The sequence below is a fragment of the Narcine bancroftii genome, chromosome 12, assembly GCF_036971445.1.
Source record: "Narcine bancroftii isolate sNarBan1 chromosome 12, sNarBan1.hap1, whole genome shotgun sequence".
In the NCBI taxonomy this organism is placed as follows: Eukaryota; Metazoa; Chordata; class Chondrichthyes; order Torpediniformes; family Narcinidae; genus Narcine; species Narcine bancroftii.
In genome coordinates this window covers 98,311,930-98,336,580 of record NC_091480.1, presented here as the reverse complement: position 1 = coordinate 98,336,580, position 24,651 = coordinate 98,311,930, and the positions used below count along the sequence as shown (strand labels likewise).

The 24,651-nt window shown below is 47.4% G+C and overlaps 1 protein-coding gene and 2 long non-coding RNA genes across 15 annotated transcripts in view; 1 reads left to right on the top strand and 2 right to left on the bottom strand.

The window, feature by feature from the left end:
• The window catches only part of LOC138746747 (protein TANC2-like), a 502,350-nt gene extending 488,688 nt beyond the window's left edge, over positions 1-13,662 (bottom strand). For 10 of the 13 annotated variants that reach the window (XM_069905105.1, XM_069905109.1, XM_069905107.1 and 7 more), the window contains exon 1: positions 13,505-13,662. The gene's annotated coding sequence lies outside the window, so the exon portion shown is untranslated. Of the gene's footprint in view, positions 1-9,569; positions 9,710-13,504 lie in introns of all 13 variants that reach the window. The other 3 variants (XM_069905106.1, XM_069905108.1, XM_069905110.1) reach the window with 1 other exon arrangement.
• A 247-nt stretch (positions 13,663-13,909) lies between these two features.
• The window catches only part of LOC138747387 (uncharacterized), a 34,580-nt gene continuing 23,838 nt past the window's right edge, over positions 13,910-24,651 (top strand). The window contains exons 1-2 of the long non-coding RNA XR_011347467.1: positions 13,910-14,141; positions 18,356-18,566. This is a non-coding gene — a long non-coding RNA (uncharacterized lncRNA). The remainder of the gene's footprint in view (positions 14,142-18,355; positions 18,567-24,651) is intronic.
• Positions 17,237-24,651, bottom strand: part of LOC138747388 (uncharacterized) — a 35,171-nt gene continuing 27,756 nt past the window's right edge. The window contains exon 3 of the long non-coding RNA XR_011347468.1: positions 17,237-17,958. This is a non-coding gene — a long non-coding RNA (uncharacterized lncRNA). The remainder of the gene's footprint in view (positions 17,959-24,651) is intronic.

Genomic DNA, 24,651 nt, shown 5'->3' with positions numbered 1-24,651 from the left:
TCTATACCGGTAAATGTAAACTGCACTTTAAGAACGATAATCAAACTACAAGCGCAGGGATAAATATGGAGTTATAAATAATGAGCAAAATACAAGTCCTTAAATGAGTCTCTAAATTAATCCATTGTTCAGGAGAGGCAACTATTCATGAACCTGGTGGTATGAGTCCTGGGGCACCTGTATCTTCTACCTGATGGCAGCAGTGAGAACAGAGCAGGTCCTGGATGATGCAGTTCATTGATGACTGATACTGCTCTCTGATACCAGTGTAGATATTCTCAAGGTTTTTTTTTTCGGCGGGCGGGGGGGTAGTTTTGCATGTGATCTACTGGGCAAAGTTCACTTTTTTTTGCTCAGAGAAATTGGTGCCCCATAACAGGACGTGATGCCGCCAGTCAGCACACATCAATGTAAGTTTGCTAAGTTTTCCAATGACATACCGAACCTCCATAAATTTGAGTAAGTTGAGGTGCTGTTGTACTTTCTCAACAATGGTATTATGATGATGGATCCAGGAAAGGTCCTCCTAAGAATTTTAATTTGCTGACCCTCTCCACTTCTGTTCCCCCAATTAATACTGGGCCATACATTTCTAGTTTTCCTTTCCTAAAGTATAGAATCAGCTCCTTGGCAACAATGAGTGAGGACATTGTTAGTATGCCATTCAGCCAATTTTTCACTCTCCCTCCTCCATCACCTCTTTTATGCAGCCCACTATTGTGGTATTGTCAGCAAATTTGTAAATGGTGGCACTGTCTTATCAAGCCACACAGTCATAGGTATAAAGGGAGTAGAACAGGGCACTAACTATGCAGCCCTGTGATGCTCCAGTCCTGATGGAGATGTTTTGGCCAATCCGAACTAAATGGGGTCTGGGGGTCAGGAAATCCAGGATCTAATTGCACAATGGGGTATTAAGGCCCAGGTCTTATTCACTGATTAGGTTTGAGGGGATGATGGTGTTGAATGCTGAACCGTAATCAATAAAGAGCATCCTGATGCATGTGCCTTTGCTGTCCAGGTGCTCCAGGATTTTTTGTAGAGCCAGTGAGATGGAATATGCAGTAGACCTGTTGCAGTAGGCAAATTGGAACAAATCAATGCCACCGCTCAGACTGGAGCTAATATCCTTCAAAACACCATCACTGTTGATACAAGTGCCTCTGGTCAATAGTCATTGAGACCATTACCATATTCTTCTTGATTACAGGCAGAATGTAGGCAAATGGAACTGGGCCAAAGGGTCAGTAACTGTAAATGGGCCCAATGGAACTGGGCCGAAGGGTCAGTAACTGTAAATGGGCCCAATGGAACTGGGCCGAAGGGTCAGTAACTGTAATTGGGCCCAATGGAACTGGACCGAAGGGTCAGTAACTGTAAATGGGCCCAATGGAACTGGGCCGAAGGATCAGTAACTGTAAATGGGGCCAATGGAACTGGGCCGAAGGGTCATTAACTGTAAATGGGGCCAATGGAACTGGGCCGAAGGGTCAGTAACCGTAAATGGGGCCAATGGAACTGGGCCGAAGGGTCAGTAACCGTAAATGGGGCCAATGGAACTGGGCCGAAGGGTCAGTAACTGTAAATGGGGCCAATGGAACTGGGTCGAAGGGTCATTAACTGTAAATGGGGCCAATGGAATTGGGCCGAAGGGTCAGTAACCGTAAATGGGCCCAATGGAACTGGGCCGAAGGATCAGTAACCGTAAATGGGGCCAATGGAACTGGGCCGAAGGATCAGTAACCGTAAATGGGGCCAATGGAACTGGGCCGAAGGGTCAGTAACTGTAAATGGGCCCAATGGAACTGGCTGAAAGGTCAGTAACTGTAAATGGGCCCAATGGAACTGGACCGAAGGGTCAGTAACTGTAAATGGGCCCAATGGAACTGGACCGAAGGGTCAGTAACTGTAAATGGGCCCAATGGAACTGGACCGAAGGGTCAGTAACTGTAAATGGGCCCAATGGAACTGGGCCGAAGGATCAGTAACCGTAAATGGGGCCAATGGAACTGGGCCGAAGGATCAGTAACCGTAAATGGGGCCAATGGAACTGGGCCGAAGGGTCAGTAACTGTAAATGGGCCCAATGGAACTGGACCAAAGGGTCAGTAACTGTAAATGGGCCCAATGGAACTGGACCGAAGGGTCAGTAACTGTAAATGGGCCCAATGGAACTGGACCGAAGGGTCAGTAACTGTAAATGGGCCCAATGGAACTGGGCCGAAGGATCAGTAACCGTAAATGGGGCCAATGGAACTGGGCCGAAGGATCAGTAACCGTAAATGGGGCCAATGGAACTGGGCCGAAGGGTCAGTAACTGTAAATGGGCCCAATGGAACTGGCTGAAAGGTCAGTAACTGTAAATGGGCCCAATGGAACTGGACCGAAGGGTCAGTAACTGTAAATTGGCCCAATGGAACTGGACCGAAGGGTCAGTAACTGTAAATGGGCCCAATGGAACTGGACCGAAGGGTCAGTAACTGTAAATGGGGCCAATGGAACTGGGTCGAAGGGTCATTAACTGTAAATGGGGCCAATGGAATTGGGCCGAAGGGTCAGTAACCGTAAATGGGCCCAATGGAACTGGGCCGAAGGATCAGTAACCGTAAATGGGGCCAATGGAACTGGGCCGAAGGATCAGTAACCGTAAATGGGGCCAATGGAACTGGGCCGAAGGGTCAGTAACTGTAAATGGGCCCAATGGAACTGGCTGAAAGGTCAGTAACTGTAAATGGGCCCAATGGAACTGGACCGAAGGGTCAGTAACTGTAAATGGGCCCAATGGAACTGGACCGAAGGGTCAGTAACTGTAAATGGGCCCAATGGAACTGGACCGAAGGGTCAGTAACTGTAAATGGGCCCAATGGAACTGGACCGAAGGGTCAGTAACTGTAAATGGGCCCAATGGAACTGGACCGAAGGGTCAGTAACTGTAAATGGGCCCAATGGAACTGGACCGAAGGGTCAGTAACTGTAAATGGGCCCAATGGAACTGGGCCGAAGGGTCAGTAACCATAAATGGGGCCAATGGAACTGGGCCGAAGGGTCAGTAACCGTAAATGGGGCCAATGGAACTGGGCCGAAGGGTCAGTAACCGTAAATGGGGCCAATGGAACTGGGTCGAAGGGTCATTAACTGTAAATGGGGCCAATGGAATTGGGCCGAAGGGTCAGTAACCGTAAATGGGCCCAATGGAACTGGGCCGAAGGATCAGTAACCGTAAATGGGGCCAATGGAACTGGACCGAAGGGTCAGTAACTGTAAATGGGCCCAATGGAACTGGACCGAAGGGTCAGTAACTGTAAATGGGCCCAATGGAACTGGACCGAAGGGTCAGTAACTGTAAATGGGCCCAATGGAACTGGACCGAAGGGTCAGTAACTGTAAATGGGCCCAATGGAACTGGGCCGAAGGGTCAGTAACCGTAAATGGGGCCAATGGAACTGGGCCGAAGGGTCAGTAACCGTAAATGGGGCCAATGGAACTGGGCCGAAGGGTCAGTAACTGTAAATGGGGCCAATGGAACTGGGTCGAAGGGTCATTAACTGTAAATGGGGCCAATGGAATTGGGCCGAAGGGTCAGTAACCGTAAATGGGCCCAATGGAACTGGGCCGAAGGATCAGTAATCGTAAATGGGTCCAATGGAACTGGGCCGAAGGATCAGTAACCGTAAATGGGGCCAATGGAACTGGGCCGAAGGGTCAGTAACTGTAAATGGGCCCAATGGAACTGGCTGAAAGGTCAGTAACTGTAAATGGGCCCAATGGAACTGGACCGAAGGGTCAGTAACTGTAAATGGGCCCAATGGAACTGGACCGAAGGGTCAGTAACTGTAAATGGGCCCAATGGAACTGGACCGAAGGGTCAGTAACTGTAAATGGGCCCAATGGAACTGGACCGAAGGGTCAGTAACTGTAAATGGGCCCAATGGAACTGGACCGAAGGGTCAGTAACTGTAAATGGGCCCAATGGAACTGGACCGAAGGGTCAGTAACTGTAAATGGGCCCAATGGAACTGGGCCGAAGGGTCAGTAACCGTAAATGGGGCCAATGGAACTGGGCCGAAGGGTCAGTAACCGTAAATGGGGCCAATGGAACTGGGCCGAAGGGTCAGTAACTGTAAATGGGGCCAATGGAACTGGGTCGAAGGGTCATTAACTGTAAATGGGGCCAATGGAATTGGGCCGAAGGGTCAGTAACCGTAAATGGGCCCAATGGAACTGGGCCGAAGGATCAGTAACCGTAAATGGGGCCAATGGAACTGGACCGAAGGGTCAGTAACTGTAAATGGGCCCAATGGAACTGGACCGAAGGGTCAGTAACTGTAAATGGGCCCAATGGAACTGGACCGAAGGGTCAGTAACTGTAAATGGGCCCAATGGAACTGGGCCGAAGGGTCAGTAACCGTAAATGGGGCCAATGGAACTGGGCCGAAGGGTCAGTAACCGTAAATGGGGCCAATGGAACTGGGCCGAAGGGTCAGTAACTGTAAATGGGGCCAATGGAACTGGGTCGAAGGGTCATTAACTGTAAATGGGGCCAATGGAATTGGGCCGAAGGGTCAGTAACCGTAAATGGGCCCAATGGAACTGGGCCGAAGGATCAGTAACCGTAAATGGGGCCAATGGAACTGGACCGAAGGGTCAGTAACTGTAAATGGGCCCAATGGAACTGGACCAAAGGGTCAGTAACTGTAAATGGGCCCAATGGAACTGGACCGAAGGGTCAGTAACTGTAAATGGGCCCAATGGACTATCCTGCTCAAATTCTAAAAAGCTTCCAATATCAGCAGTCTTTCTACCCTAATATTTTCAGCATGAACCAGATAGAGGCCTGAATTACAATAAACAACTTGATCCACATGAAATGCTTTTAAAAAGACATTATTCCCCTTTCACATTTCAGATAACCCCTGTAGATTTATTTCATGTGTTAGTAAAACCCAAAAAGCTGTAAGGCATATGTGCACTTAGGAAACAATCAAATTCCCCAGAGATGCACATTTTATTCATTTATATTGTCTTGGATAGGAAGATTTCATTTAACTCCTTATTTGTCCATGCTGGTTTTTCCCTGGATCAAGCAAAAAGATTTATTATGTTTCACCTCAAGAACTAGTTTGCGGCCATCTCCATGGTTACCTCACATTATAATTCTTCTGCATGTACTTCAACATTCAATTATTTATCCCTTCACTTATGGTTCCTACATTTACAACCTACCCATTTTCATTATATAAACATGACTGAAAAGCACAAGGATTTGGAAAGAAAATTATGCTCCAATGAAAAACAGAATAAAACCTGTGGCAAAACACATCTACCTCTTCATTCCTTTTTCCCTTTTCTCCATTGAAGCATTTATTTAAAGTGGATAACTTCATTAATGTATCATTCTTGGATCAATTAATTTCCCAATTAATTTCTATGTTAATTATTTTCTACTTGGAAGATCAAGAAAATACTGCAATGTGTGAAACCATACCTAGTTTTCTCCAAGTGCAGATTTTCATCTATATTGTGTGATTATATTCCTCAAGATGATGTAAATATTTAAGGATAAACAATGAACATAATCTCTTCTAAATCAGCATTTGTAGATTGATTATATTGAAGACCATTGTGATTTTTTTTATTTACTTGCTTGAGAATCTCAAATATTGGATGTTATGGCAAAGAACCCATCTATCTAGCAAGTCTAAGAAGGCCTTTTAGTCCAAGTAATTTTACCTTGATTTCCTGCTAAGTTCACATATTCCTCTGGCTTTAACCTTTCTAATTTTCCAATGTGATAATAGTATCCGTAATTTTTTTTTTATAATTCAACATTTGCTACTTTAATCTCTCAACTTCCTCTTCCACCTTTCAATGAATTTGTCCACAAATATATCAAGGTGTCACTGGCCATAAAAATGGATCAAATTCTAAAAACTCAAACTAAACTACCATGGATTGAGTGATCTTCTAGATAACTCAGTCCATGACAACCCTCATTTTAATTTGGTGTCAATATTCAAATGTGAATCTGCCTAGTTAATTCTCAAATTAAGATTCAAATATCCAAAAGCAAGGAGCTGATTATTGACTTTAGGAAGGGAAAATCAAAGGTGTACAATCCAGTAATCATTCGGGGGGGGGAGTCAGAGGTGGAGAGGGTGAACAAATCTACCATCATAAGGCATCAGGCCCTGATGGCGTAGATTGTTGTCGAGTAAGTTGCCAAAGGCTGGCACAGCATCGTGGAAGTTTTTGGGAGTCACCAACTCATAGATCTTTCCTGGACTCAACAAACTAAAGGCATCATGAAGAAAGCACATTCAATTCAAGAGTTTGCAGGTTTGATATGACATGGGAAACCATGGCAAATTTCTACATATGTGTGGTGGGAAGCTTGCTGACTGGCCAATTAGGGACACTAATACCCTTGAATGGAAAGGCCCACAAAAAAGGTAATGGACACAGCCCAGGACATCACAGACTAAACCCTCCCCACCATCAAGAACATCTACAAGCATCCAGCACACACTCGGTCCTTGCTGCAACCATCAGGAAAGAGGTACAAGTGCCACAAGACTTACACCAAGAACAGCTGCTACCCATCCACCACAGACTCAACAAAAACCTCAAGTCATTTAAGGACTTACTTTTTCACTTTATTGATTTTTTTTCTGTATTTTAGTCAGTTTACATTTCTTTATTTGTTTACATGTCTTCAAGTAGGTTTTTTTAAGTGATAATTCTGCTTCGCCCATGGGAAAAATAATTTCAGGGTTGTATTTGAAGTCATGCATGTACTCTGACAATAAATCTGAACTTTGAAATACCACATATTTCAGTGTACAAGCTGACCTTCAGATAAGTCGGGTCCCCATTTTCAGCCTCATTTTCATGGTTTTATCATATAATCATGCATACAAGTCACCCCCCCCCCCACCAAAAAAAATTAAGCAAGCAAGTGAAAGAAATCTTTGCTTCTGTCCAGGAAGATGCCAAACAGTGCTAGGTCCAAGTGTTCAGAATCAGCTGCAGCCAGAGTCAGGTGCAGTGCCGTTTGCATCGAAGAAGTCGCCTCTCTGTCAAAGTGTGCTCAGTGCAGGAACCACCGCTACGTGTTAGCGAGGAGTGGTGTCCTCGTGGGCAAGAGAGGCGACCTCAGATGAGTTGTCGTGGCAGTGGGGAGGTGTCGGGGAGCGGTGGCACTGGTGGCAGGAAGGTGCTTCAAGGGTTGTCTTATATGCCGAATCTACCTTAAGTAGTATTTTAGTTGAATTTAACGTCTCATTTTATTATCTGGCGTGCCTTGACCCCTGATTTTTTAGTGCTTTTTTAGGGTTTCAACACTCGATTTGTATGCTAAAAACAGTATGTAGTAAATAGACCCAATACACGTCACATTCACAGTCGTCAATTAAATTTTCATCTACGTTTGGTTCACATTAGCTGCCACACATAGTGAGAGTCTAACCATCTCCCATAAATATTCAATAGCATTATTATACTTACATTGTTACCATTGACTTACAACTTAAAGCATCCAAATAAATGCATCAATATGTGAATTTAAATTAATGGTCATTGTAACCTATGACTAATGACTTTCATCAAAAACCTTTGCCATTTTATGCAGGATTCAATTTTGAATTGAGAAGGAATACATTAATTTACCTGGATAGACAAAGATGCAACAAAACTTAAACAGTTCAACACCATACTCAACACAGCAACATGCTGGATTGTTACCCTTTCTTAAACTTACTAAAACCAGCAAAAAGCTTTTAAATATCATCAAAAAATTCTCTAACTGAAATCTTGAGAAATACCTTTAGTGTAAGGACTGCAATGTATCAAAATGGAGACCTGCCACTACCAAGGATAACTATGGATGGTAATGAAGAAGGGTTCTACCAACTATTTCTAGGAAAAGAAGAGGTCCCTGGGGAAAAGCAGAACCATGTATTTCCAATATAAAAAGCTTTGCTTACATGCTACAGTTTTATCATACCATTGTATCCACAATTCCATTTGCATCATCTTCCTTGTACATTTTGTGGTGTTATCAAGCAATAGCAGAGATTATTGTGAATGTCTGAGAAGAAAGTCTTCAGAACAATGTCCTAGGCCTAACTCCCTCCAGTTACATCAATTACTTTCCTTCCATGACAAGATCAGATGTGGAGATTTTGTTGATGATTGCACAATGTTCAATGTCTGCTCAGCTCCTCTGAAGATGCAGTATCTCTGTTCACAGGATAACACCAAGACAACATTCAAACACTGCAAAACACCAAATTTCATGCTCGTTTATGAAAATAAACCCTGGTTCTGAAACACGGGTTGGTAAATGGCAAGTAACATTTATACAGCAAAAATGGCAATGGCTGTCCTTATCAAGAGAGTTCAGCTTACCCTAAACAATAACATCAAATATCACCAAGCCTTCCACCAATATCTGGAGATCATTGACCAAAACTGAATCTATCACACCAATACTGTGGATAACAGAGTAGGTCAGAGAAATGGTAATAGAGTAAATAAGTGTTGATTCAAAGAGTGCTCAGGTCCATGCATGTGCCAAAGCTGGACATCTGGCTTGGATTTTGTTATCGGACGACAACACCACCTTGTAAAACATTGGCGGGTGTGCACATCTAAATCCTGCATTTGCCCATATTTTGAAAGGTGGAACTTCAGCTGAACCATTTGTTCTGGAAAGATATGGCTGCGCTACCAAGGTTTTAACAACGCATTAGGAAACAGAAGCCACAGAGGATGAATAAAAGGTCATCCTGGAGAGGAGCAGAACATCTTCAAGAATGGTATTTCTGGAGGTTAACCAATCTGCTTCAAAGGGTCTTCAATCTGAAATGATAAAACCAATTTTTCTTTCCACAGATGCTACCTGATCTGCAAGGTGTTTCCATACTTTCCGTTTTGCTTTTATACTAAAGCAGGTCAGATTCTGGGTAACCAACAGTGAGTGAATTACTTCTGACTCCCCAAAGCCTTTTCACCATCAAAAGGTCACAAATCAACTGTGTAATAGAATATAGCTCATAAGTCCACCACCAGCAGCTCTCAAGCTCATCACTGAGGAAAAAGCTACCAACTTGAATGGCACTCCATCAGACACCATAAAACTCAATGCCTCCAACATCACAGAGCCACTTAATAAAGTGTAATGTAGTTACTTGTCCAGGCTACTCCAACAGATTCATAACTATCACTAAGGACAAGGGTAGCAGGTGCAAGGAAGAAATACCACTTCAGTTGTCATCCATCCAGACCAAAAATTACTCCTTCATTGTCACTGGATCTAAAAAAAAATTACAAAAACTCCCTGCCCAACAGCAAAATGGAAGGACATTGATCAATAGGACAACAATTCAATAAGGTAGCTCAGAACAGCTGCATTCCTGTTGGAACATTAAGGGACATGATCAATAAATGCAAGTCATGCCAGCAATGTTCAGATTTTTTTAAAATTAATTCCATCACTAAAATCTCTCACTTTCCCTGACTGAAAAATGTAAGGATTTGAATATAATTTTTCAGAAATGAATGAAAATGTACCTCAACATTCTTCCAATGGCCCTCCTGAAACATTCACCCTTTCTTTGGGCTCCTGTTGTTATGCTCCCCAATCTTATGCTCTCATTTGAACAGCAATCTGATCTACCCAAGGCGGGCCTTCCGCACAGAAGGCACAGAAGCTGGGGTTGTAATAATAGGGAAGACAAATAGGGTCAGTGGACTGAATTTTTAGAGCTAATAATGAACATATTGCAAGGTTAATATTTAAAAATCTAAAATACCTTACTCCAATTTCATTTTTTAAAACTTTATTCTTAACCACAACACATACCCAACTCAGAACAAGAAACATGACACAGAAGTAGACAACCAGCATTAGATATTGACTACCAGTAATATTTATTGTGATCAGTCACTACCATATTTCTGAATTCTAAAGAAATAAATCATTGGTGCATTTCCATTTCCTAAGTCCCCGGTAACTAATTCCACGACAGTAAATATCCACTCAGGAGGTTAAAAATGATCTAGGAGATTAGCTTTGTTGCCGCCTCCACCACCCCCACCAAATCATTCCTCTGGTCTTCCTGGTCCTGCAGTGGTTAACCACAATTATTTTCATCAACAACCGTCATGAGAATCTTCCTTTCGTCCGGCTATTTTCCAGACTGTTGGAGAGCCGCGTCAACTGATCGCAGACCCGCCAGAAAATCCTTTTTTTCTGCCCAAATCCCCCTTCCATTATCCGTGGTCTAACGCAAACGACCGCGTCCATGAAATGCGAAACCGCAGCAAGGACCACACTTTGAATCTATAAACACTGCATCAATCTTCCAGGAAACACACCAACCTCACGCCCTTCCCAATGTTTCAACTCCAGCAGTTCCAAATCCAAATCCTGCACACACCCAAGACTCTGTCTTACTTTGACTTTCCTTGTGCTCTTTATTTTTTTCTAAGGTGATATTTGCTGCCCAAAACATGACTTTCGTGAAGTGTTCATAACAATAAATTCTGATTCAGTTTAGCAACCCCCCCCCCCACCACCAGTAATAAGTAAGGTGTCTATGCGACATTTTTCCATCCCTTGAAGGGCTCAAGCCCGAAACGTTGGTTATCTATCTTTATCTTTGCTACATAAAGGACGCTGCTGAGTTCCTCCAGCTCTGTCTGTATTTTCACTTCAACCACGGTGTCTGCGGACTTTCAGGTTTTACTCCACACAAATACCCTTTTTGTTTTTTCGCACAAGGCAAAAAACAAAACAAACCAGGTCTCCTCTTGCTCTGCCCACAAATGATCCTAAAACACCTCCACCCCAATATTGCAATAGGAGAAGTGTGGTGGAGAATCAAAGGGCGACATGAAGAGGTGGTCAGATGTCAATATCAAGGATGTGTTCACTTTCCCGGCGCTGAGTGTGACTTTGTTCTATTTATACACCATTCAAACACACCATCTCCATCCAAACCACGGAGAAGGGCGAGGGATGGGACGACAAGCGGGTGAGCCCGGCTGCTGTCCTATCCTCCCTCCATTCCATCACCACCCCCCCTTTCCCCTCCACCCACCTCTAACCCCTCCTCCACCCACCTCTAACCCCTCCCCCACCCACCTCTAACCTCCGCCCATCTCCCCCACCCACCTCTAACCTCCGCCCATCTCCCCCACCACCCCCCTCTCCCCCACCACCCCCCTCTCCCCCACCACCCCCCTCTCCCCCACCACCCCCTCTCCCCCACCACCCCCCTCTCCCCCACCACCCCCCTCTCCCCCACCACCCCCCTCTCCCCACCACCCCCTCTCCCCCACCACCCCCCTCTCCCCCACCACCCCCCTCTCCCCCACCACCCCCCTCTCCCCCACCACCCCCCTCTCCCCCACCACCCCCCTCTCCCCCACCACCCCCTCTCCCCCACCACCCCCCTCTCCCCCACCACCCCCTCTCCCCCACCACCCCCCTCTCCCCCACCACCCCCCTCTCCCCCACCACCCCCCTCTCCCCACCACCCCCCTCTCCCCACCACCCCCCTCTCCCCCACCACCCCCCTCTCCCCCACCACCCCCCTCTCCCCCACCACCCCCCTCTCCCCCACCACCCCCCTCTCCCCACCACCCCCCTCTCCCCCACCACCCCCCTCTCCCCCACCACCCCCCTCTCCCCCACCACCCCCCTCTCCCCCACCACCCCCCTCTCCCCACCACCCCCCTCTCCCCCACCACCCCCCTCTCCCCCACCACCCCCCTCTCCCCCACCACCCCCCTCTCCCCCCCACCCCCCTCTCCCCACCACCCCCTCTCCCCCACCACCCCCCTCTCCCCCATCACCCCACCACCCCCCTCTCCCCCATCACCCCCCCACCCCTCGCTCCTCTCCCCCCCACCCCCTCGCTCCTCCCCCCCACCCCCTCGCTCCTCTCCCCCCCACCCCCTCGCTCCTCTCCCCCCACCCCCTCGCTCCTCTCCCCCCACCCCCCTCGCTCCTCATCCCCCACCCCCCTCGCTCCTCATCCCCACCCCCCTCGCTCCTCTCCCCCCCACCCCCTCGCTCCTCTCCCCCCCACCCCTCGCTCCTCTCCCCCCCACCCCCTCGCTCCTCTCCCCCACCCCCTCGCTCCTCTCCCCCACCCCTCTCTCCTCTCCCCCACCCCCTCGCTCCTCCCCCCCCACCCCCTCGCTCCTCTCCCCCCCACCCCCTCTCCTCATCCCCATCACCCCCTCGCTCCTCTCCCCACCCCCTCGCTCCTCTCCCCCCCCACCCCCCTCGCTCCTCTCCCCCCCACCCCCTCGCTCCTCATCCCCCCACCCCCTCGCTCCTCATCACCCACCCCCCTCGCTCCTCTCCCCCCCACCCCCTCGCTCCTCTCCCCCCCACCCCCTCGCTCCTCTCCCCCACCCCCTCTCTCCTCTCCCCCCCACCCCCTCTCTCCTCTCCCCACCCCCCTCGCTCCTCTCCCCCCCACCCCCCCTCTCCTCTCCCCCACCCCCCCGCTCCTCTCCCCCCACCCCCCTCGCTCCTCTCCCCCCCACCCCCCTCGCTCCTCTCCCCCCCACCCCCCTCGCTCCTCTCCCCCCCACCCCCTCGCTCCTCATCCCCCACCCCCCTCGCTCCTCATCCCCCACCCCCCTCGCTCCTCTCCCCCCACCCCCTCGCTCCTCTCCCCCCCACCCCCTCGCTCCTCTCCCCCACCCCCTCGCTCCTCTCCCCCCCCACCCCCTCGCTCCTCTCCCCACCCCCCTCGCTCCTCTCCCCCCCACCCCCTCGCTCCTCTCCCCCCCACCCCCTCTCTCCTCTCCCCCACCCCCCTCGCTCCTCTCCCCCACCCCCCTCGCTCCTCATCCCCATCACCCCCTCGCTCCTCTCCCCCACCCCCTCGCTCCTCTCCCCCCCCACCCCCCTCGCTCCTCTCCCCCCCACCCCCTCGCTCCTCATCCCCACCCCCCTCGCTCCTCTCCCCCCCACCCCCTCGCTCCTCTCCCCCACCCCCTCGCTCCTCTCCCCCCAACCCCCTCGCTCCTCATCCCCCACCCCCTCGCTCCTCTCCCCCCCACCCCCTCGCTCCTCTCCCCCACCCCCTCGCTCCTCTCCCCCCCACCCCCCTCGCTCCTCATCCCCCACCCCCTCGCTCCTCTCCCCCCACCCCCTCGCTCCTCTCCCCCACCCCTCGCTCCTCTCCCCCCCACCCCCTCGCTCCTCTCCCCCCCACCCCCTCGCTCCTCTCCCCCCCACCCCCTCGCTCCTCTCCCCACCCCTCGCTCCTCTCCCCCCCACCCCTCGCTCCTCTCCCCCCCACCCCCTCGCTCCTCTCCCCCCCACCCCCTCGCTCCTCATCCCCCACCCCCCTCGCTCCTCATCCCCCACCCCCCTCGCTCCTCATCCCCCACCCCCCTGCTCCTCATCCCCCACCCCCCTCATCCCCACCCCCCTCGCTCCTCTCCCCCACCCCCCCTCCCCCAGCTATGCCCTCCCTTACCTCAGACGGGCTGTGCCGTGAGCCGGCGGCGCCTTCACTGCCGGCCGAGGAGGAGGCCGCCATTCCCGGCTCCCATCCCTCCCATCCCCGGCAGCCGTCGCTATCCCGGCCTCGCCTCGCAATCCGGTGCCCTCTCTCTCTCTCTCTCTTTTTTAAACCCCCCCCCAAACAAAATAACAATTCCTCTCTCCCCCCCCCGGAGACAAAAATCTGCCCCCCTCCCCCGGCCAGTCCAGCGTTCACCCCGTGGGCTCGGTCGGGGCCGGACGCGCACTCTCCGTCGGCGCTGCAGCCCCGCGCACGCTCCCACCTCGGGCGCCCGGAGCCGGCGGGGGGGCGGGTCCATCCTCACCCACTGCCCGTCACTCCGGCTGGGCGTGGAGCACAAACAAGGGCGTTGGCCAATCGGAACGCGGGACCTCGCCGATGGGCAGCGGGCGTGGCCAACTGGTTGAGCCAAGAGGCGGGATGATAGTGCGGTTCGGCCAATGGGAGCCGGGAAGGCGGGGCATTGTCAAGGTTGCCTTGAAGTTCGATGGGCCATCACCTGGACGGGAATGATGCACCACCTCGCAGACAGGGACGGAGTTCAAAGACTCAGGCGCTCAAGGGGGCCACTAATGGGCCAGAGATAAAGGTACAGCTTCGGGCTCGAGTCCTTCACCAAGGGACACGAAGCTCTGGCATTCCCTTCTCCTGAAGGTCCTCCAACTCAAAGACCCTGTTCAGGGTCTCTTGTCCTATTCCAAAGCCTTTTTTTCTTTTGTAGGGGGCTGAGGGGTGTGGTATATGGGAGGGGAGTTTTATTTTCCTTTTATATTTGTATTCTTTTGAATTATCTTTCATTATGTGTTTTATGGTGCGGTTTTAGACTAATAAATAAGTTTTAACTAACATTTTGGGCTTGAGCCCTTTATCAGGGAATGAGCAAAATGTAGGCAGGTGCCCAAATTAGGTGCTCATTATGGATGGAGGATGAATTACTTTCACTCTAGTCCTGAAGTGATGCATGAGGGAAGTAAATGACTCACAGATGGTCACCGGTGTCTGGACTTGGACCGGGGTGTCTGGACTTGGACCAGGGTGTCTGGACTTGGACCGGGGTGTCTGGACTTGGACCGGGGTGTCTGGACTTGGACCGGGGTGTCTGGACTTGGACCGGGGTGTCTGGACTTGGACCGGGGTGTCTGGACTTGGACCGGGGTGTCTGGACTTGGACCGGGGTGTCTGGACTTGGACCGGGGTGTCTGGACTTGGACCGGGGTGTCTGGACTTGGACCGGGGTGTCTGGACTTGGACCGGGGTGTCTGGACTTGGACCGGGGTGTCTGGACTTGGACCGGGGTGTCTGGACTTGGACCGGGGTGTCTGGACTTGGACCGGGGTGTCTGGACTTGGACCGGGGTGTCTGGACTTGGACCGGGGTGTCTGGACTTGGACCGGGGTGTCTGGACTTGGACCGGGGTGTCTGGACTTGGACCGGGGTGTCTGGACTTGGACCGGGGTGTCTGGACTTGGACCGGGGTGTCTGGACTTGGACCGGGGTGTCTGGACTTGGACCGGGGTGTCTGGACTTGGACCGGGGTGTCTGGACTTGGACCGGGGTGTCTGGACTTGGACCGGGGTGTCTGGACTTGGACCGGGGTGTCTGGACTTGGACCGGGGTGTCTGGACTTGGACCGGGGTGTCTGGACTTGGACCGGGGTGTCTGGACTTGGACCGGGGTGTCTGGACTTGGACCGGGGTGTCTGGACTTGGACCGGGGTGTCTGGACTTGGACCGGGGTGTCTGGACTTGGACCGGGGTGTCTGGACTTGGACCGGGGTGTCTGGACTTGGACCGGGGTGTCTGGACTTGGACCGGGGTGTCTGGACTTGGACCGGGGTGTCTGGACTTGGACCGGGGTGTCTGGACTTGGACCGGGGTGTCTGGACTTGGACCGGGGTGTCTGGACTTGGACCGGGGTGTCTGGACTTGGACCGGGGTGTCTGGACTTGGACCGGGGTGTCTGGACTTGGACCGGGGTGTCTGGACTTGGACCGGGGTGTCTGGACTTGGACCGGGGTGTCTGGACTTGGGCCGCCGTGTCTGGACTTGGGCCGCGGTGTCTGGACACTTTTGTTTTGTGCAAAGCCACTGATAGGGCTGTGGAAGTGACTCAGAATGCAAGGGGGTGGCAGTCTGAAAGTAAGTGGAACAAAAAATAGTTCATATTGGGGGTCTTCATCTCCAACTTCTGCTGAGGTTGATACAGGTGCAAGGCAACCGCCCGCTAGGTGCCTCAGACGTCGTCTGTCGGAGATGTTGGGGTTTAAATGATCTGGTGGGGTGGATGTAAATTATTTCCTCTGGGGAGTTTGTTCAAAATGAGCTTGCTGTTAAAACACAATTGCTGGAGAAATTCAGTAGGTTAAACATCGAAGTACTTGAGCTGGCAGAGTCCACAAGCATCGAATCCATGCTGCTGAAGACCCAACTGCGCTGGGTGGGTCATGTCTCCAGAATGGAGGACCATCGCCTTCCCAGATCGTGTTATATGGCGAGCTCTCCACTGGCCTCCGATACAGAGGTGCACCAAAGAAGAGGTACAAGGACTGCTTAAAGAAATCTCTTGGTGCCTGCCCCATTGACCACCGCCAGTAGGCTGATATCGCCTCAAACTGTGCATCTTGGCGCCTCATAGTTCGGCGGGCGGCAACCTCCTTTGAAGAAGACCGCAGAGCCCACCTCACTGACAAAAGAGGAAAAACCCAACACCCAACCCCAACCCACCAATTTTCCCTTGCAACCGCTGCAACTGTGCCTGCCTGTCCCGCATCAGACTTGTCAGTCACCAACGAGCCTGCAGCAAACGTGGACATATCCCTCCATAAATCTTCGCCGGCGAAGCCAATCCAAAGAAGAATGTAGCAAAGATAAAGATACTGTACATAACCAACATTTTGGGCTTGAGCCCCTCATCAAGGTTTGAGTAAAATGTAGGCAGGTGCCAAATTGGGTGCTTGTTATGGATAGAAGATTAATTACTTTCACTCTAGTCTTGAGGTGATGCGTGAGGCAAGGAAGTGAATCCCAGACGATCGCAGGTGAGTCAGTAGGTACCTGAGTGAGCAAACAGATGGGTGCTTGTCTCACAATGGGCTTCTGTGTGTGCTCCAAACTTACAGGATCAAAGTTCTCCATCCCATTGACGAATCCCTTGACAAAAGGCTCAGGACAATTATGTATTTTAATCTTTACTACCTGACTTTCTGAGTTTCTTGTCCCAAAACGTCGGTGATGTATCTTTGCCTTTGCTACCTAGAGGACACTGTTTGACCTGCTGAGCTTCTCCAGCATTTTGTATTTTTACTTCAACCACAGTGTCTACAGAATTTAGTGATTTGCTGCTGAGCTTCTCCAGCATTTCTTGTGTAATCTACAATCAGAGCACCTGCAGACTATCTTGTTTAACTCTCAATCCCATTCTTCACTTGGAGCAGTCAGGATTCCGAGGCGTCGGTAAGAATGTTCCAATTTTTTTCAAAAGTGAAAACACAACGCTGGAAAAACTCAACAGGTCAAACAGTGTACTTTATATAGCAAATATAAAGGTACATAACCAACATTTCAGGCCTGAGCTCTTCATCAAGGTAACTTTTTCAAAGAAGCTTTGGAAATCGAAATTTATTGTTGTGAACATGTCGCAAAATTTGTTGTTTTGCACAGCCTCATAGGCTAAAGTTACATTTTTAAATTGAAATTAATCAGGACAAAAGAATTTTTTAAAAATAAGATCGTGTATGTGTTACATTGTCCATTCAGAAATCTGATGGCAGAGAGATAAAGAGGCTGCTTTTGTACCATTGGGTGTTTGTCCTCGGGCTCCTGCACCTCTTTCCTGATTGTAGCAGTGTGAAAAGGATGTGGCCTTGGACGTGAGGGTCCTTGAGGATAGAGATGCTCTCTTAAGACAATGCCTCTTGTAGATGTCATTGATGGAGTGAAGATTTGTGTCCTTGATGGCACTGGCTGAGTTCACAACATTGTTGTCTCTTCCTGTCCTGTGCATTGGCCCCTCCATACTAGACAATGATGCAACTGCTCAGAATGCTCTCCCCTGTACACCTGTAGAAATTTGCAAGAGTTTTTGCTGACATACCAAATCTCTTCAAACTCCTCATGAACCAATGTGATTGCATCGACTTGGAGACCCCAAGACCGATCTTAAGATATTTTGTCACCCAGGAATTTGAAGTTCTTAACCCTTTCCACTGCTGATCCCTCAATGAGGATTGGTTTGTATTCTCCTTATTTCTCCCTCCTGTAGTCCACAATCCGTTGTTAGTCTTGTTAACATTGAGTGCAAGGTTGTTTGAGCACTTCCTTTAAACTCTTTCCTCTCTTCCACCTGGTAATCTCAACTCATTATAGAGTTCAGAATCGAGTTGTAAACAGAAAAAGGCCAGGCAGCATCTGTGGGAAGAGAAATTGGTAACATTTTGGATCTGAAACCTGAAATCCAAACCCAAATCATCTTTTTTTTTCCCCCAGCTGCCTGACTAGCCAAGTTTTTCAAACACTTTCCATTTTTAATTTAGATTTTCAGCATCTGCAGGTTTTTTTTGGGGTGAAGGGTTTCCTATACAGGTGGTCCCCTATTTACAACTTACAACCATCCGTACATAAGACCAAAAAAAATAAAAAAATAAAAAATGTATTTTTAAAATAAAGAAAAAAGTATATCTAAATATAAAAATTGTGTCAGGTCTTGGGGATCCAGGGGCTGTTTATTTTGATGGACCAACGTGCGGCGATTATGGGCTGGGAGGGCACCGAGACTCTGCTGCCATTGAATGTGCTCTATTTTCAGGACATGAAGGGAGTGGCAGACCCGTGTTTGAGGTAGGAGAGATGCAAGCAAGCCAGGTGCTGGTGACGGTGGACAATAGGTCTTTCCAGTGCTGAGTGGGCAGGACCGAGGACAAAGTGCCACGGCTTCAGTTTAAGAGCATGTCGGCCCGGAGTAACATACATTCGACGCATCCATTTCAAGATCTGGTCGATCAGAATGGAGCTTGGAAGTAAGTCGGGGACCATCTGTAAGTCGGGGACCAGCTGCTCAACCATCTCTGGGTTGAGCAGCTGTTTCAAGGGACTGGTGTCACACCTGACAATGTATTTCACTCACCTGAGCTGGCAGTATAATTCAGCCAACAACGTTGGAGTTATTGACCAAGGATAGGACTCTAATGTTAATCTGGTCATCTTGCCAAAGGATATGGAAGATTTTGCAGAAACAGTATTGGTGGTATCTCTCCAGGAATAAGAGTGATTGAAGATCAAGATTTTAAACCAAGCACAATATTGTGGTCTGTAGGCTAGTAGTGATTTGTGCTTATGCAAATATATCTCTGTCCTAAATTCACTCCCCAATCTTGAGGCTATGTCCTTGAGTTCCACCTTCACCTACTAGTGGAAACAACTTCCCTGCTTCTATCTTATCGAACCCTTTCATAAAATAACCTCTCATGTTATGTGTTCTAGCAAGTAGAGACCCAGGAGTCTCAAAATTAAAACAGAAATTACAGGAAATACTCAGCAGATCAGGCAGCATCGATGGAAACAGAAACAGTTAACATTTCATCCTTCATCACAATTGGCTCTTTCTAATAGAAATTGAAAGGTTATCTGAAATTGTTGAATCCTGAGTTTTGCATCGTATCTAGTCAGAAGATGAGATACTTGTTCCTCAACCTTGGATTTCTTTGGAAAAGTGGAAGAGGTCAAAGATAGAGTGAGAGTAGAAAATTAAAGAAACAGACAACTGGAAGTTCAAGGTCACCACTGTCTTTGCTTTATCTAGTGTGGAGGAACTCTGAATGCAATAACCGACCTGGAACAGATAAAATAAATATCTGTTTGAAAGGAATGATTAGCTTGTGAACCATATGCTACATGGCACTTGCATTGTTTCCAATATATTTTCCAAATGTATGTGACGAGGAGAATTGGTGTTCACCTGGAATGAAAATTATAAGCGGAAATCAAACTATCTCAGAGATGGTGAAACAATAAAACCAATGCAAAATATGTGACTATTTAAAATGTTTTTGAATTAATACTCAACTGGCCAAGCACTAGCAGTAGAAAGAACAATAAAATTAACTTATTTTCAAATTGATGTCCTTTATTTCAGATTTCCAGAATCTAAAATGTTTGGCCTTTGAGTCATTGGTTTCAGCAAAAAGCAGAAAATATTAGAACTGCTCAGGTGGTCAGATAGCATCTGTGGAGAAAGAAAGTTTGGGCATTTCAGATTAATGACCAGTTATTAGAACTAAGCAGAGATAAGACTACAAAAGATTATTGACCTGAAACGTTAACTCGCATTTTTCCCTCTACTCATGATGCTTGGTCTGTAGGTCTTTACTAGTCTTTTCTGGTTTTGGCATCTGCTGTATTTTGCAAGCAGTAGCCATTTAGTTATCAACAACATTACCCACCAGACAGCCTGTCAGGAGCTGCATTTAGTTTTGAGCTGGCGAAAGCTCCACAAGCCTGCCAGCTGTGCACAGTGAGGAATTGCAAATTAGAATTACAGACACCTACAAGATGATATTTTAGAGCAGCTCGTTGGATGAACCCACTGGGACACTGGTGAGCCCTCACTTGGACATTGTGAGTAGTTTTGGGCTCCATTTTCAAGAAAAGATTTGCTGATGTTGGAGAGGGTTCAGAGGAGGCTCACAAGGATGATTCCGGGAATGAAAGGGTTATCATATGAGAAGCGTTTGACAGCTCTTGCCCTGTAGTCATTGGAATTTGGGAGAATGAGGGGGGATCTCTTTGAAACATTTTGAATGTTCAAAAGCATGGACAGAGTAGATGTAGAAAGGTTGTTTCCCATGGTGGGAGAGTCTATGACAAGAGGGCACAACTGCAGGATTGAAGGGTGTCCACTTAGAACATAGATGCGGAGGAATTTCTTTAGTCAGAGGAAGATAAATCTGTGGAATTTGTTGCCAAAGGTAGTTGTGGAGGCCAAGTTATTAGGTGAACTTAAGCAGAGATTAATAAGTCCTTGATTAGCCAGGATATCAAAGGTTAAGTGGAGAAAGCCGGGCAGTGGGGTTAAGTGGGGAAATAGACCAGCTCATGATTAAATGGTGGGGCAGACTCGATGGGCTGAGTGGCCTATTTCTGCTCTTGTATCTCATAGAAGAGCACAAAGCTTCCATGTTTTACACTCCTGTCACCCTATGTGAGCGCTAAACTTCTAACAAAGATATGTTCACCAATTTACACAAGAGAACAATAAATACTGCTTATTATAATTGTTCAATAATGCTGCATTTCCCTTCCATCCCAACTTATGCACCTTCTCACCATAGTGTTCCTTTTAATAATCTGTGGACTTTACAAAGCCACAATGATAGGACAGAACTTCTAACATATTCAATATCTGTTTATGTGGTTTTCAAGTGACGAAGTGTCATTAAGCCAAGTGTTTACCTTTGGAAGACTACACAAAAGAGTCTGGAAAAACAACCAACTGAAAAACCTCACAAAGATAAGCGTATACAGAGCCGTTGTCATACCCACACTCCTGTTCGGCTCCGAATCATGGGTCCTCTACCGGCATCACCTACGGCTCCTAGAACGCTTCCACCAGTGTTGTCTCCGCTCCATCCTCAACATCCATTGGAGCGCTTTCATCCCTAACGTCGAAGTACTCGAGATGGCAGAGGCCGACAGCATCGAGTCCACGCTGCTGAAGATCCGGCTGCGCTGGGTGGGTCACGTCTCCAGAATGGAGGACCATCGCCTTCCCAAGATCGTGTTATATGGCGAGCTCTCCACTGGCCACCGTGACAGAGGTGCACCAAAGAAGAGGTACGAGGACTGCCTAAAGAAATCTTTTGGTGCCTGCCCCATTGACCACCGCCAGTGGGCTGATATCGCTTCAAAACGTGCATCTTGGCGCCTCACATTTCGGCGGGCAGCAACCTCCTTTGAAGAAGACCGCAGAGCCCACCTCACTGACAAAAGACAAAGGAGGGAAAACCCAACACCCAACCCCAACCAACCAATTTTCCCCTGCAACCGCTGCAACCGTGTCTGCCTGTCCCGCATCGGACTTGTCAGCCACAATCGAGCCTGCAGCTGACGTGGACTTTTACCCCCTCCATAAATCTTCGTCCGCCAAGCCAACGAAGAAGAAGATAACAGGATACAATAAAATTTTCTAACACTCTTGTAACTATTGGCCAGGAATGTTGCCAACAACCATTTATACTGTCTGGAGAATAAAAATACTGTTCCATCAATGGGATAATTCATTAGAAGTTCTCCCATAACTATCACTGAGATCTGCCCTGGAATTTCTACCTGTGATAAACTGCACAAACTGACCCTCTAACCTATCTATTTGTAACATGTTTCTGGGCCTATTACCTCCAAGTAACTCGAGATGCATAATGAGTTTGCGGACTTCAATCTTTGTTATTCTTTGTCTTGAAAATGCTTCTATAACCATATCATTACTGTATTTGTATGGTTAATAATTAATGCAATACAGGTTAAAACTGTGCTGATGCTCCTCTTGCCACACTTTTATTTTGCGATGTGCAGGGAGCTGGGAAGCAGAAGGGGAATCATAATTTTGAGTGCTCTGTGTGTGGTGTTTAGACTCTCTCCCTATGAGTGAGTTTCCCTGGTAGAGTTGTCTCCAACATTTCAAAGGCCTTCTGGTCAGTTGACGAGCTGCACTGAATGTGAAGTGGTTGGTAAGACATTTGGAGGAAGGTGGGTAGGAATGGTGGCCCATAGGAGGGAATAGATTGAGAAGACTGAATCAGGCAAGGCTACTGGCCACCATTATGTTAACCTTCTATAAGAGCTCTATCGAGAATGTCCTGGCCAGGTGCATCACGGTGTAGTAGGGTTGCTGCAAAAAAATGGATTGGAGGATAATCCACAGGACCATAAGAGTGGCAGAGAGGATCCACTAGAGTTTCTCTCCCCCCTCCCCCAACTATCGCTGTGATCTACCCAGATCATTGCCTGAAGAGGGCATGCAAAATCATTGAGGACCCTTCCACTCAGCTGCGCCTGTCGTGGAACAGATACAGGAGGATCAGAGCCAGCACCACCAGGCAGTGAGAATGATGAACGATCAAAGGAACCGCTCATGCTGAGACTCTCCTATTCATGAGACAATATTTATTTGTATAGATGAAATACTTGTCCTGCGAATGTATTATTTGTCTGCATGTTTTGTACCGAGGACCAGAGAACGCTGTTTCATTGGGTTGTACTTCTACAATCAGATGACAATAAACTTGACTAGGTTGTAGATAGATAAAAAGGGAATGGGATAAGGAAGATTTTGGTTCGCTGTTTTGGACTTGATGTCCTCCTTCTCTCACAAAAAGGAACATAAAATAGTACTGCAGAATAATAAGAACCTGATTAACATATAAAATCTCTTTACTATTTCAAATGAGACTAAAGATGTTCTCCTGACCAATATTTACCCTGAAACCTCAATGTCTCCTCAGCCAGTCAATGAGATCAAACCTATGGCCTCACTTCCCCTTTAATTTTTGTTATCCGTGTTGACCTGAAAATCCACCTACAAAATCAGTTAACAATATCAGCATATTGTCCAATAATATGTCCAATAATATGTCCAATAATATGTCCAATAATATGTCCAATAATATGTCCAATAATATGTCCAATAATATGTCCAATAATATGTCCAATAATATGTCCAATAATATGTCCAATAATATGTCCAATAATATGTCCAATAATATGTCCAATAATATGTCCAATAATATGTCCAATAATATGTCCAATAATATGTCCAATAATATGTCCAATAATATGTCCAATAATATGTCCAATAATATGTCCAATAATATGTCCAATAATATGTCCAATAATATGTCCAATAATATGTCCAATAATATGTCCAATAATATGTCCAATAATATGTCCAATAATATGTCCAATAATATGTCCAATAATATGTCCAATAATATGTCCAATAATATGTCCAATAATATGTCCAATAATATGTCCAATAATATGTCCAATAATATGTCCAATAATATGTCCAATAATATGTCCAATAATATGTCCAATAATATGTCCAATAATATGTCCAATAATATGTCCAATAATATGTCCAATAATATGTCCAATAATATGTCCAATAATATGTCCAATAATATGTCCAATAATATGTCCAATAATATGTCCAATAATATGTCCAATAATATGTCCAATAATATGTCCAATAATATGTCCAATAATATGTCCAATAATATGTCCAATAATATGTCCAATAATATGTCCAATAATATGTCCAATAATATGTCCAATAATATGTCCAATAATATGTCCAATAATATGTCCAATAATATGTCCAATAATATGTCCAATAATATGTCCAATAATATGTCCAATAATATGTCCAATAATATGTCCAATAATATGTCCAATAATATGTCCAATAATATGTCCAATAATATGTCCAATAATATGTCCAATAATATGTCCAATAATATGTCCAATAATATGTCCAATAATATGTCCAATAATATGTCCAATAATATGTCCAATAATATGTCCAATAATATGTCCAATAATATGTATGGAGTGGTCAAGTGAGTGGTCAGTTCAAAAGAACCTGATGAATGTACATGGTGAAAGGTGTGATGGTAGATTAGATCAGTATTACGGCAAATATCTTCTTAACTACAGACTGATTGAGTGAAATTGAAAGGTGTTTTGAAATTGGCTAAATCTGCGACATGGAGAGTCTTTCACAAATATGAGAATCATTCAGCAAATTTCAGCCCATTTTGTTCGTGCCAGCCATCAACTACCCATACTCATTCTATTTTCTAGCTACTCTATGCCTTTAGACCTACTGCGCAGTAACAGGCCATTTTGCCCCACAAGTCCATGCCGCCCAATTAACCAACATCGCTGGTACGTATGCATGGGCTGAAATGACCTGTTACCATCTGTAGGTCTAAATTAAAAGGTTGGCCACCCTGAAAGTACTTCTTGAATGTTATGAGAGTATCTTAGAGCACGCTCATTGTTTGGATCATTACACACGCAACAGAATGTAAGCCTATTTTCATCAAA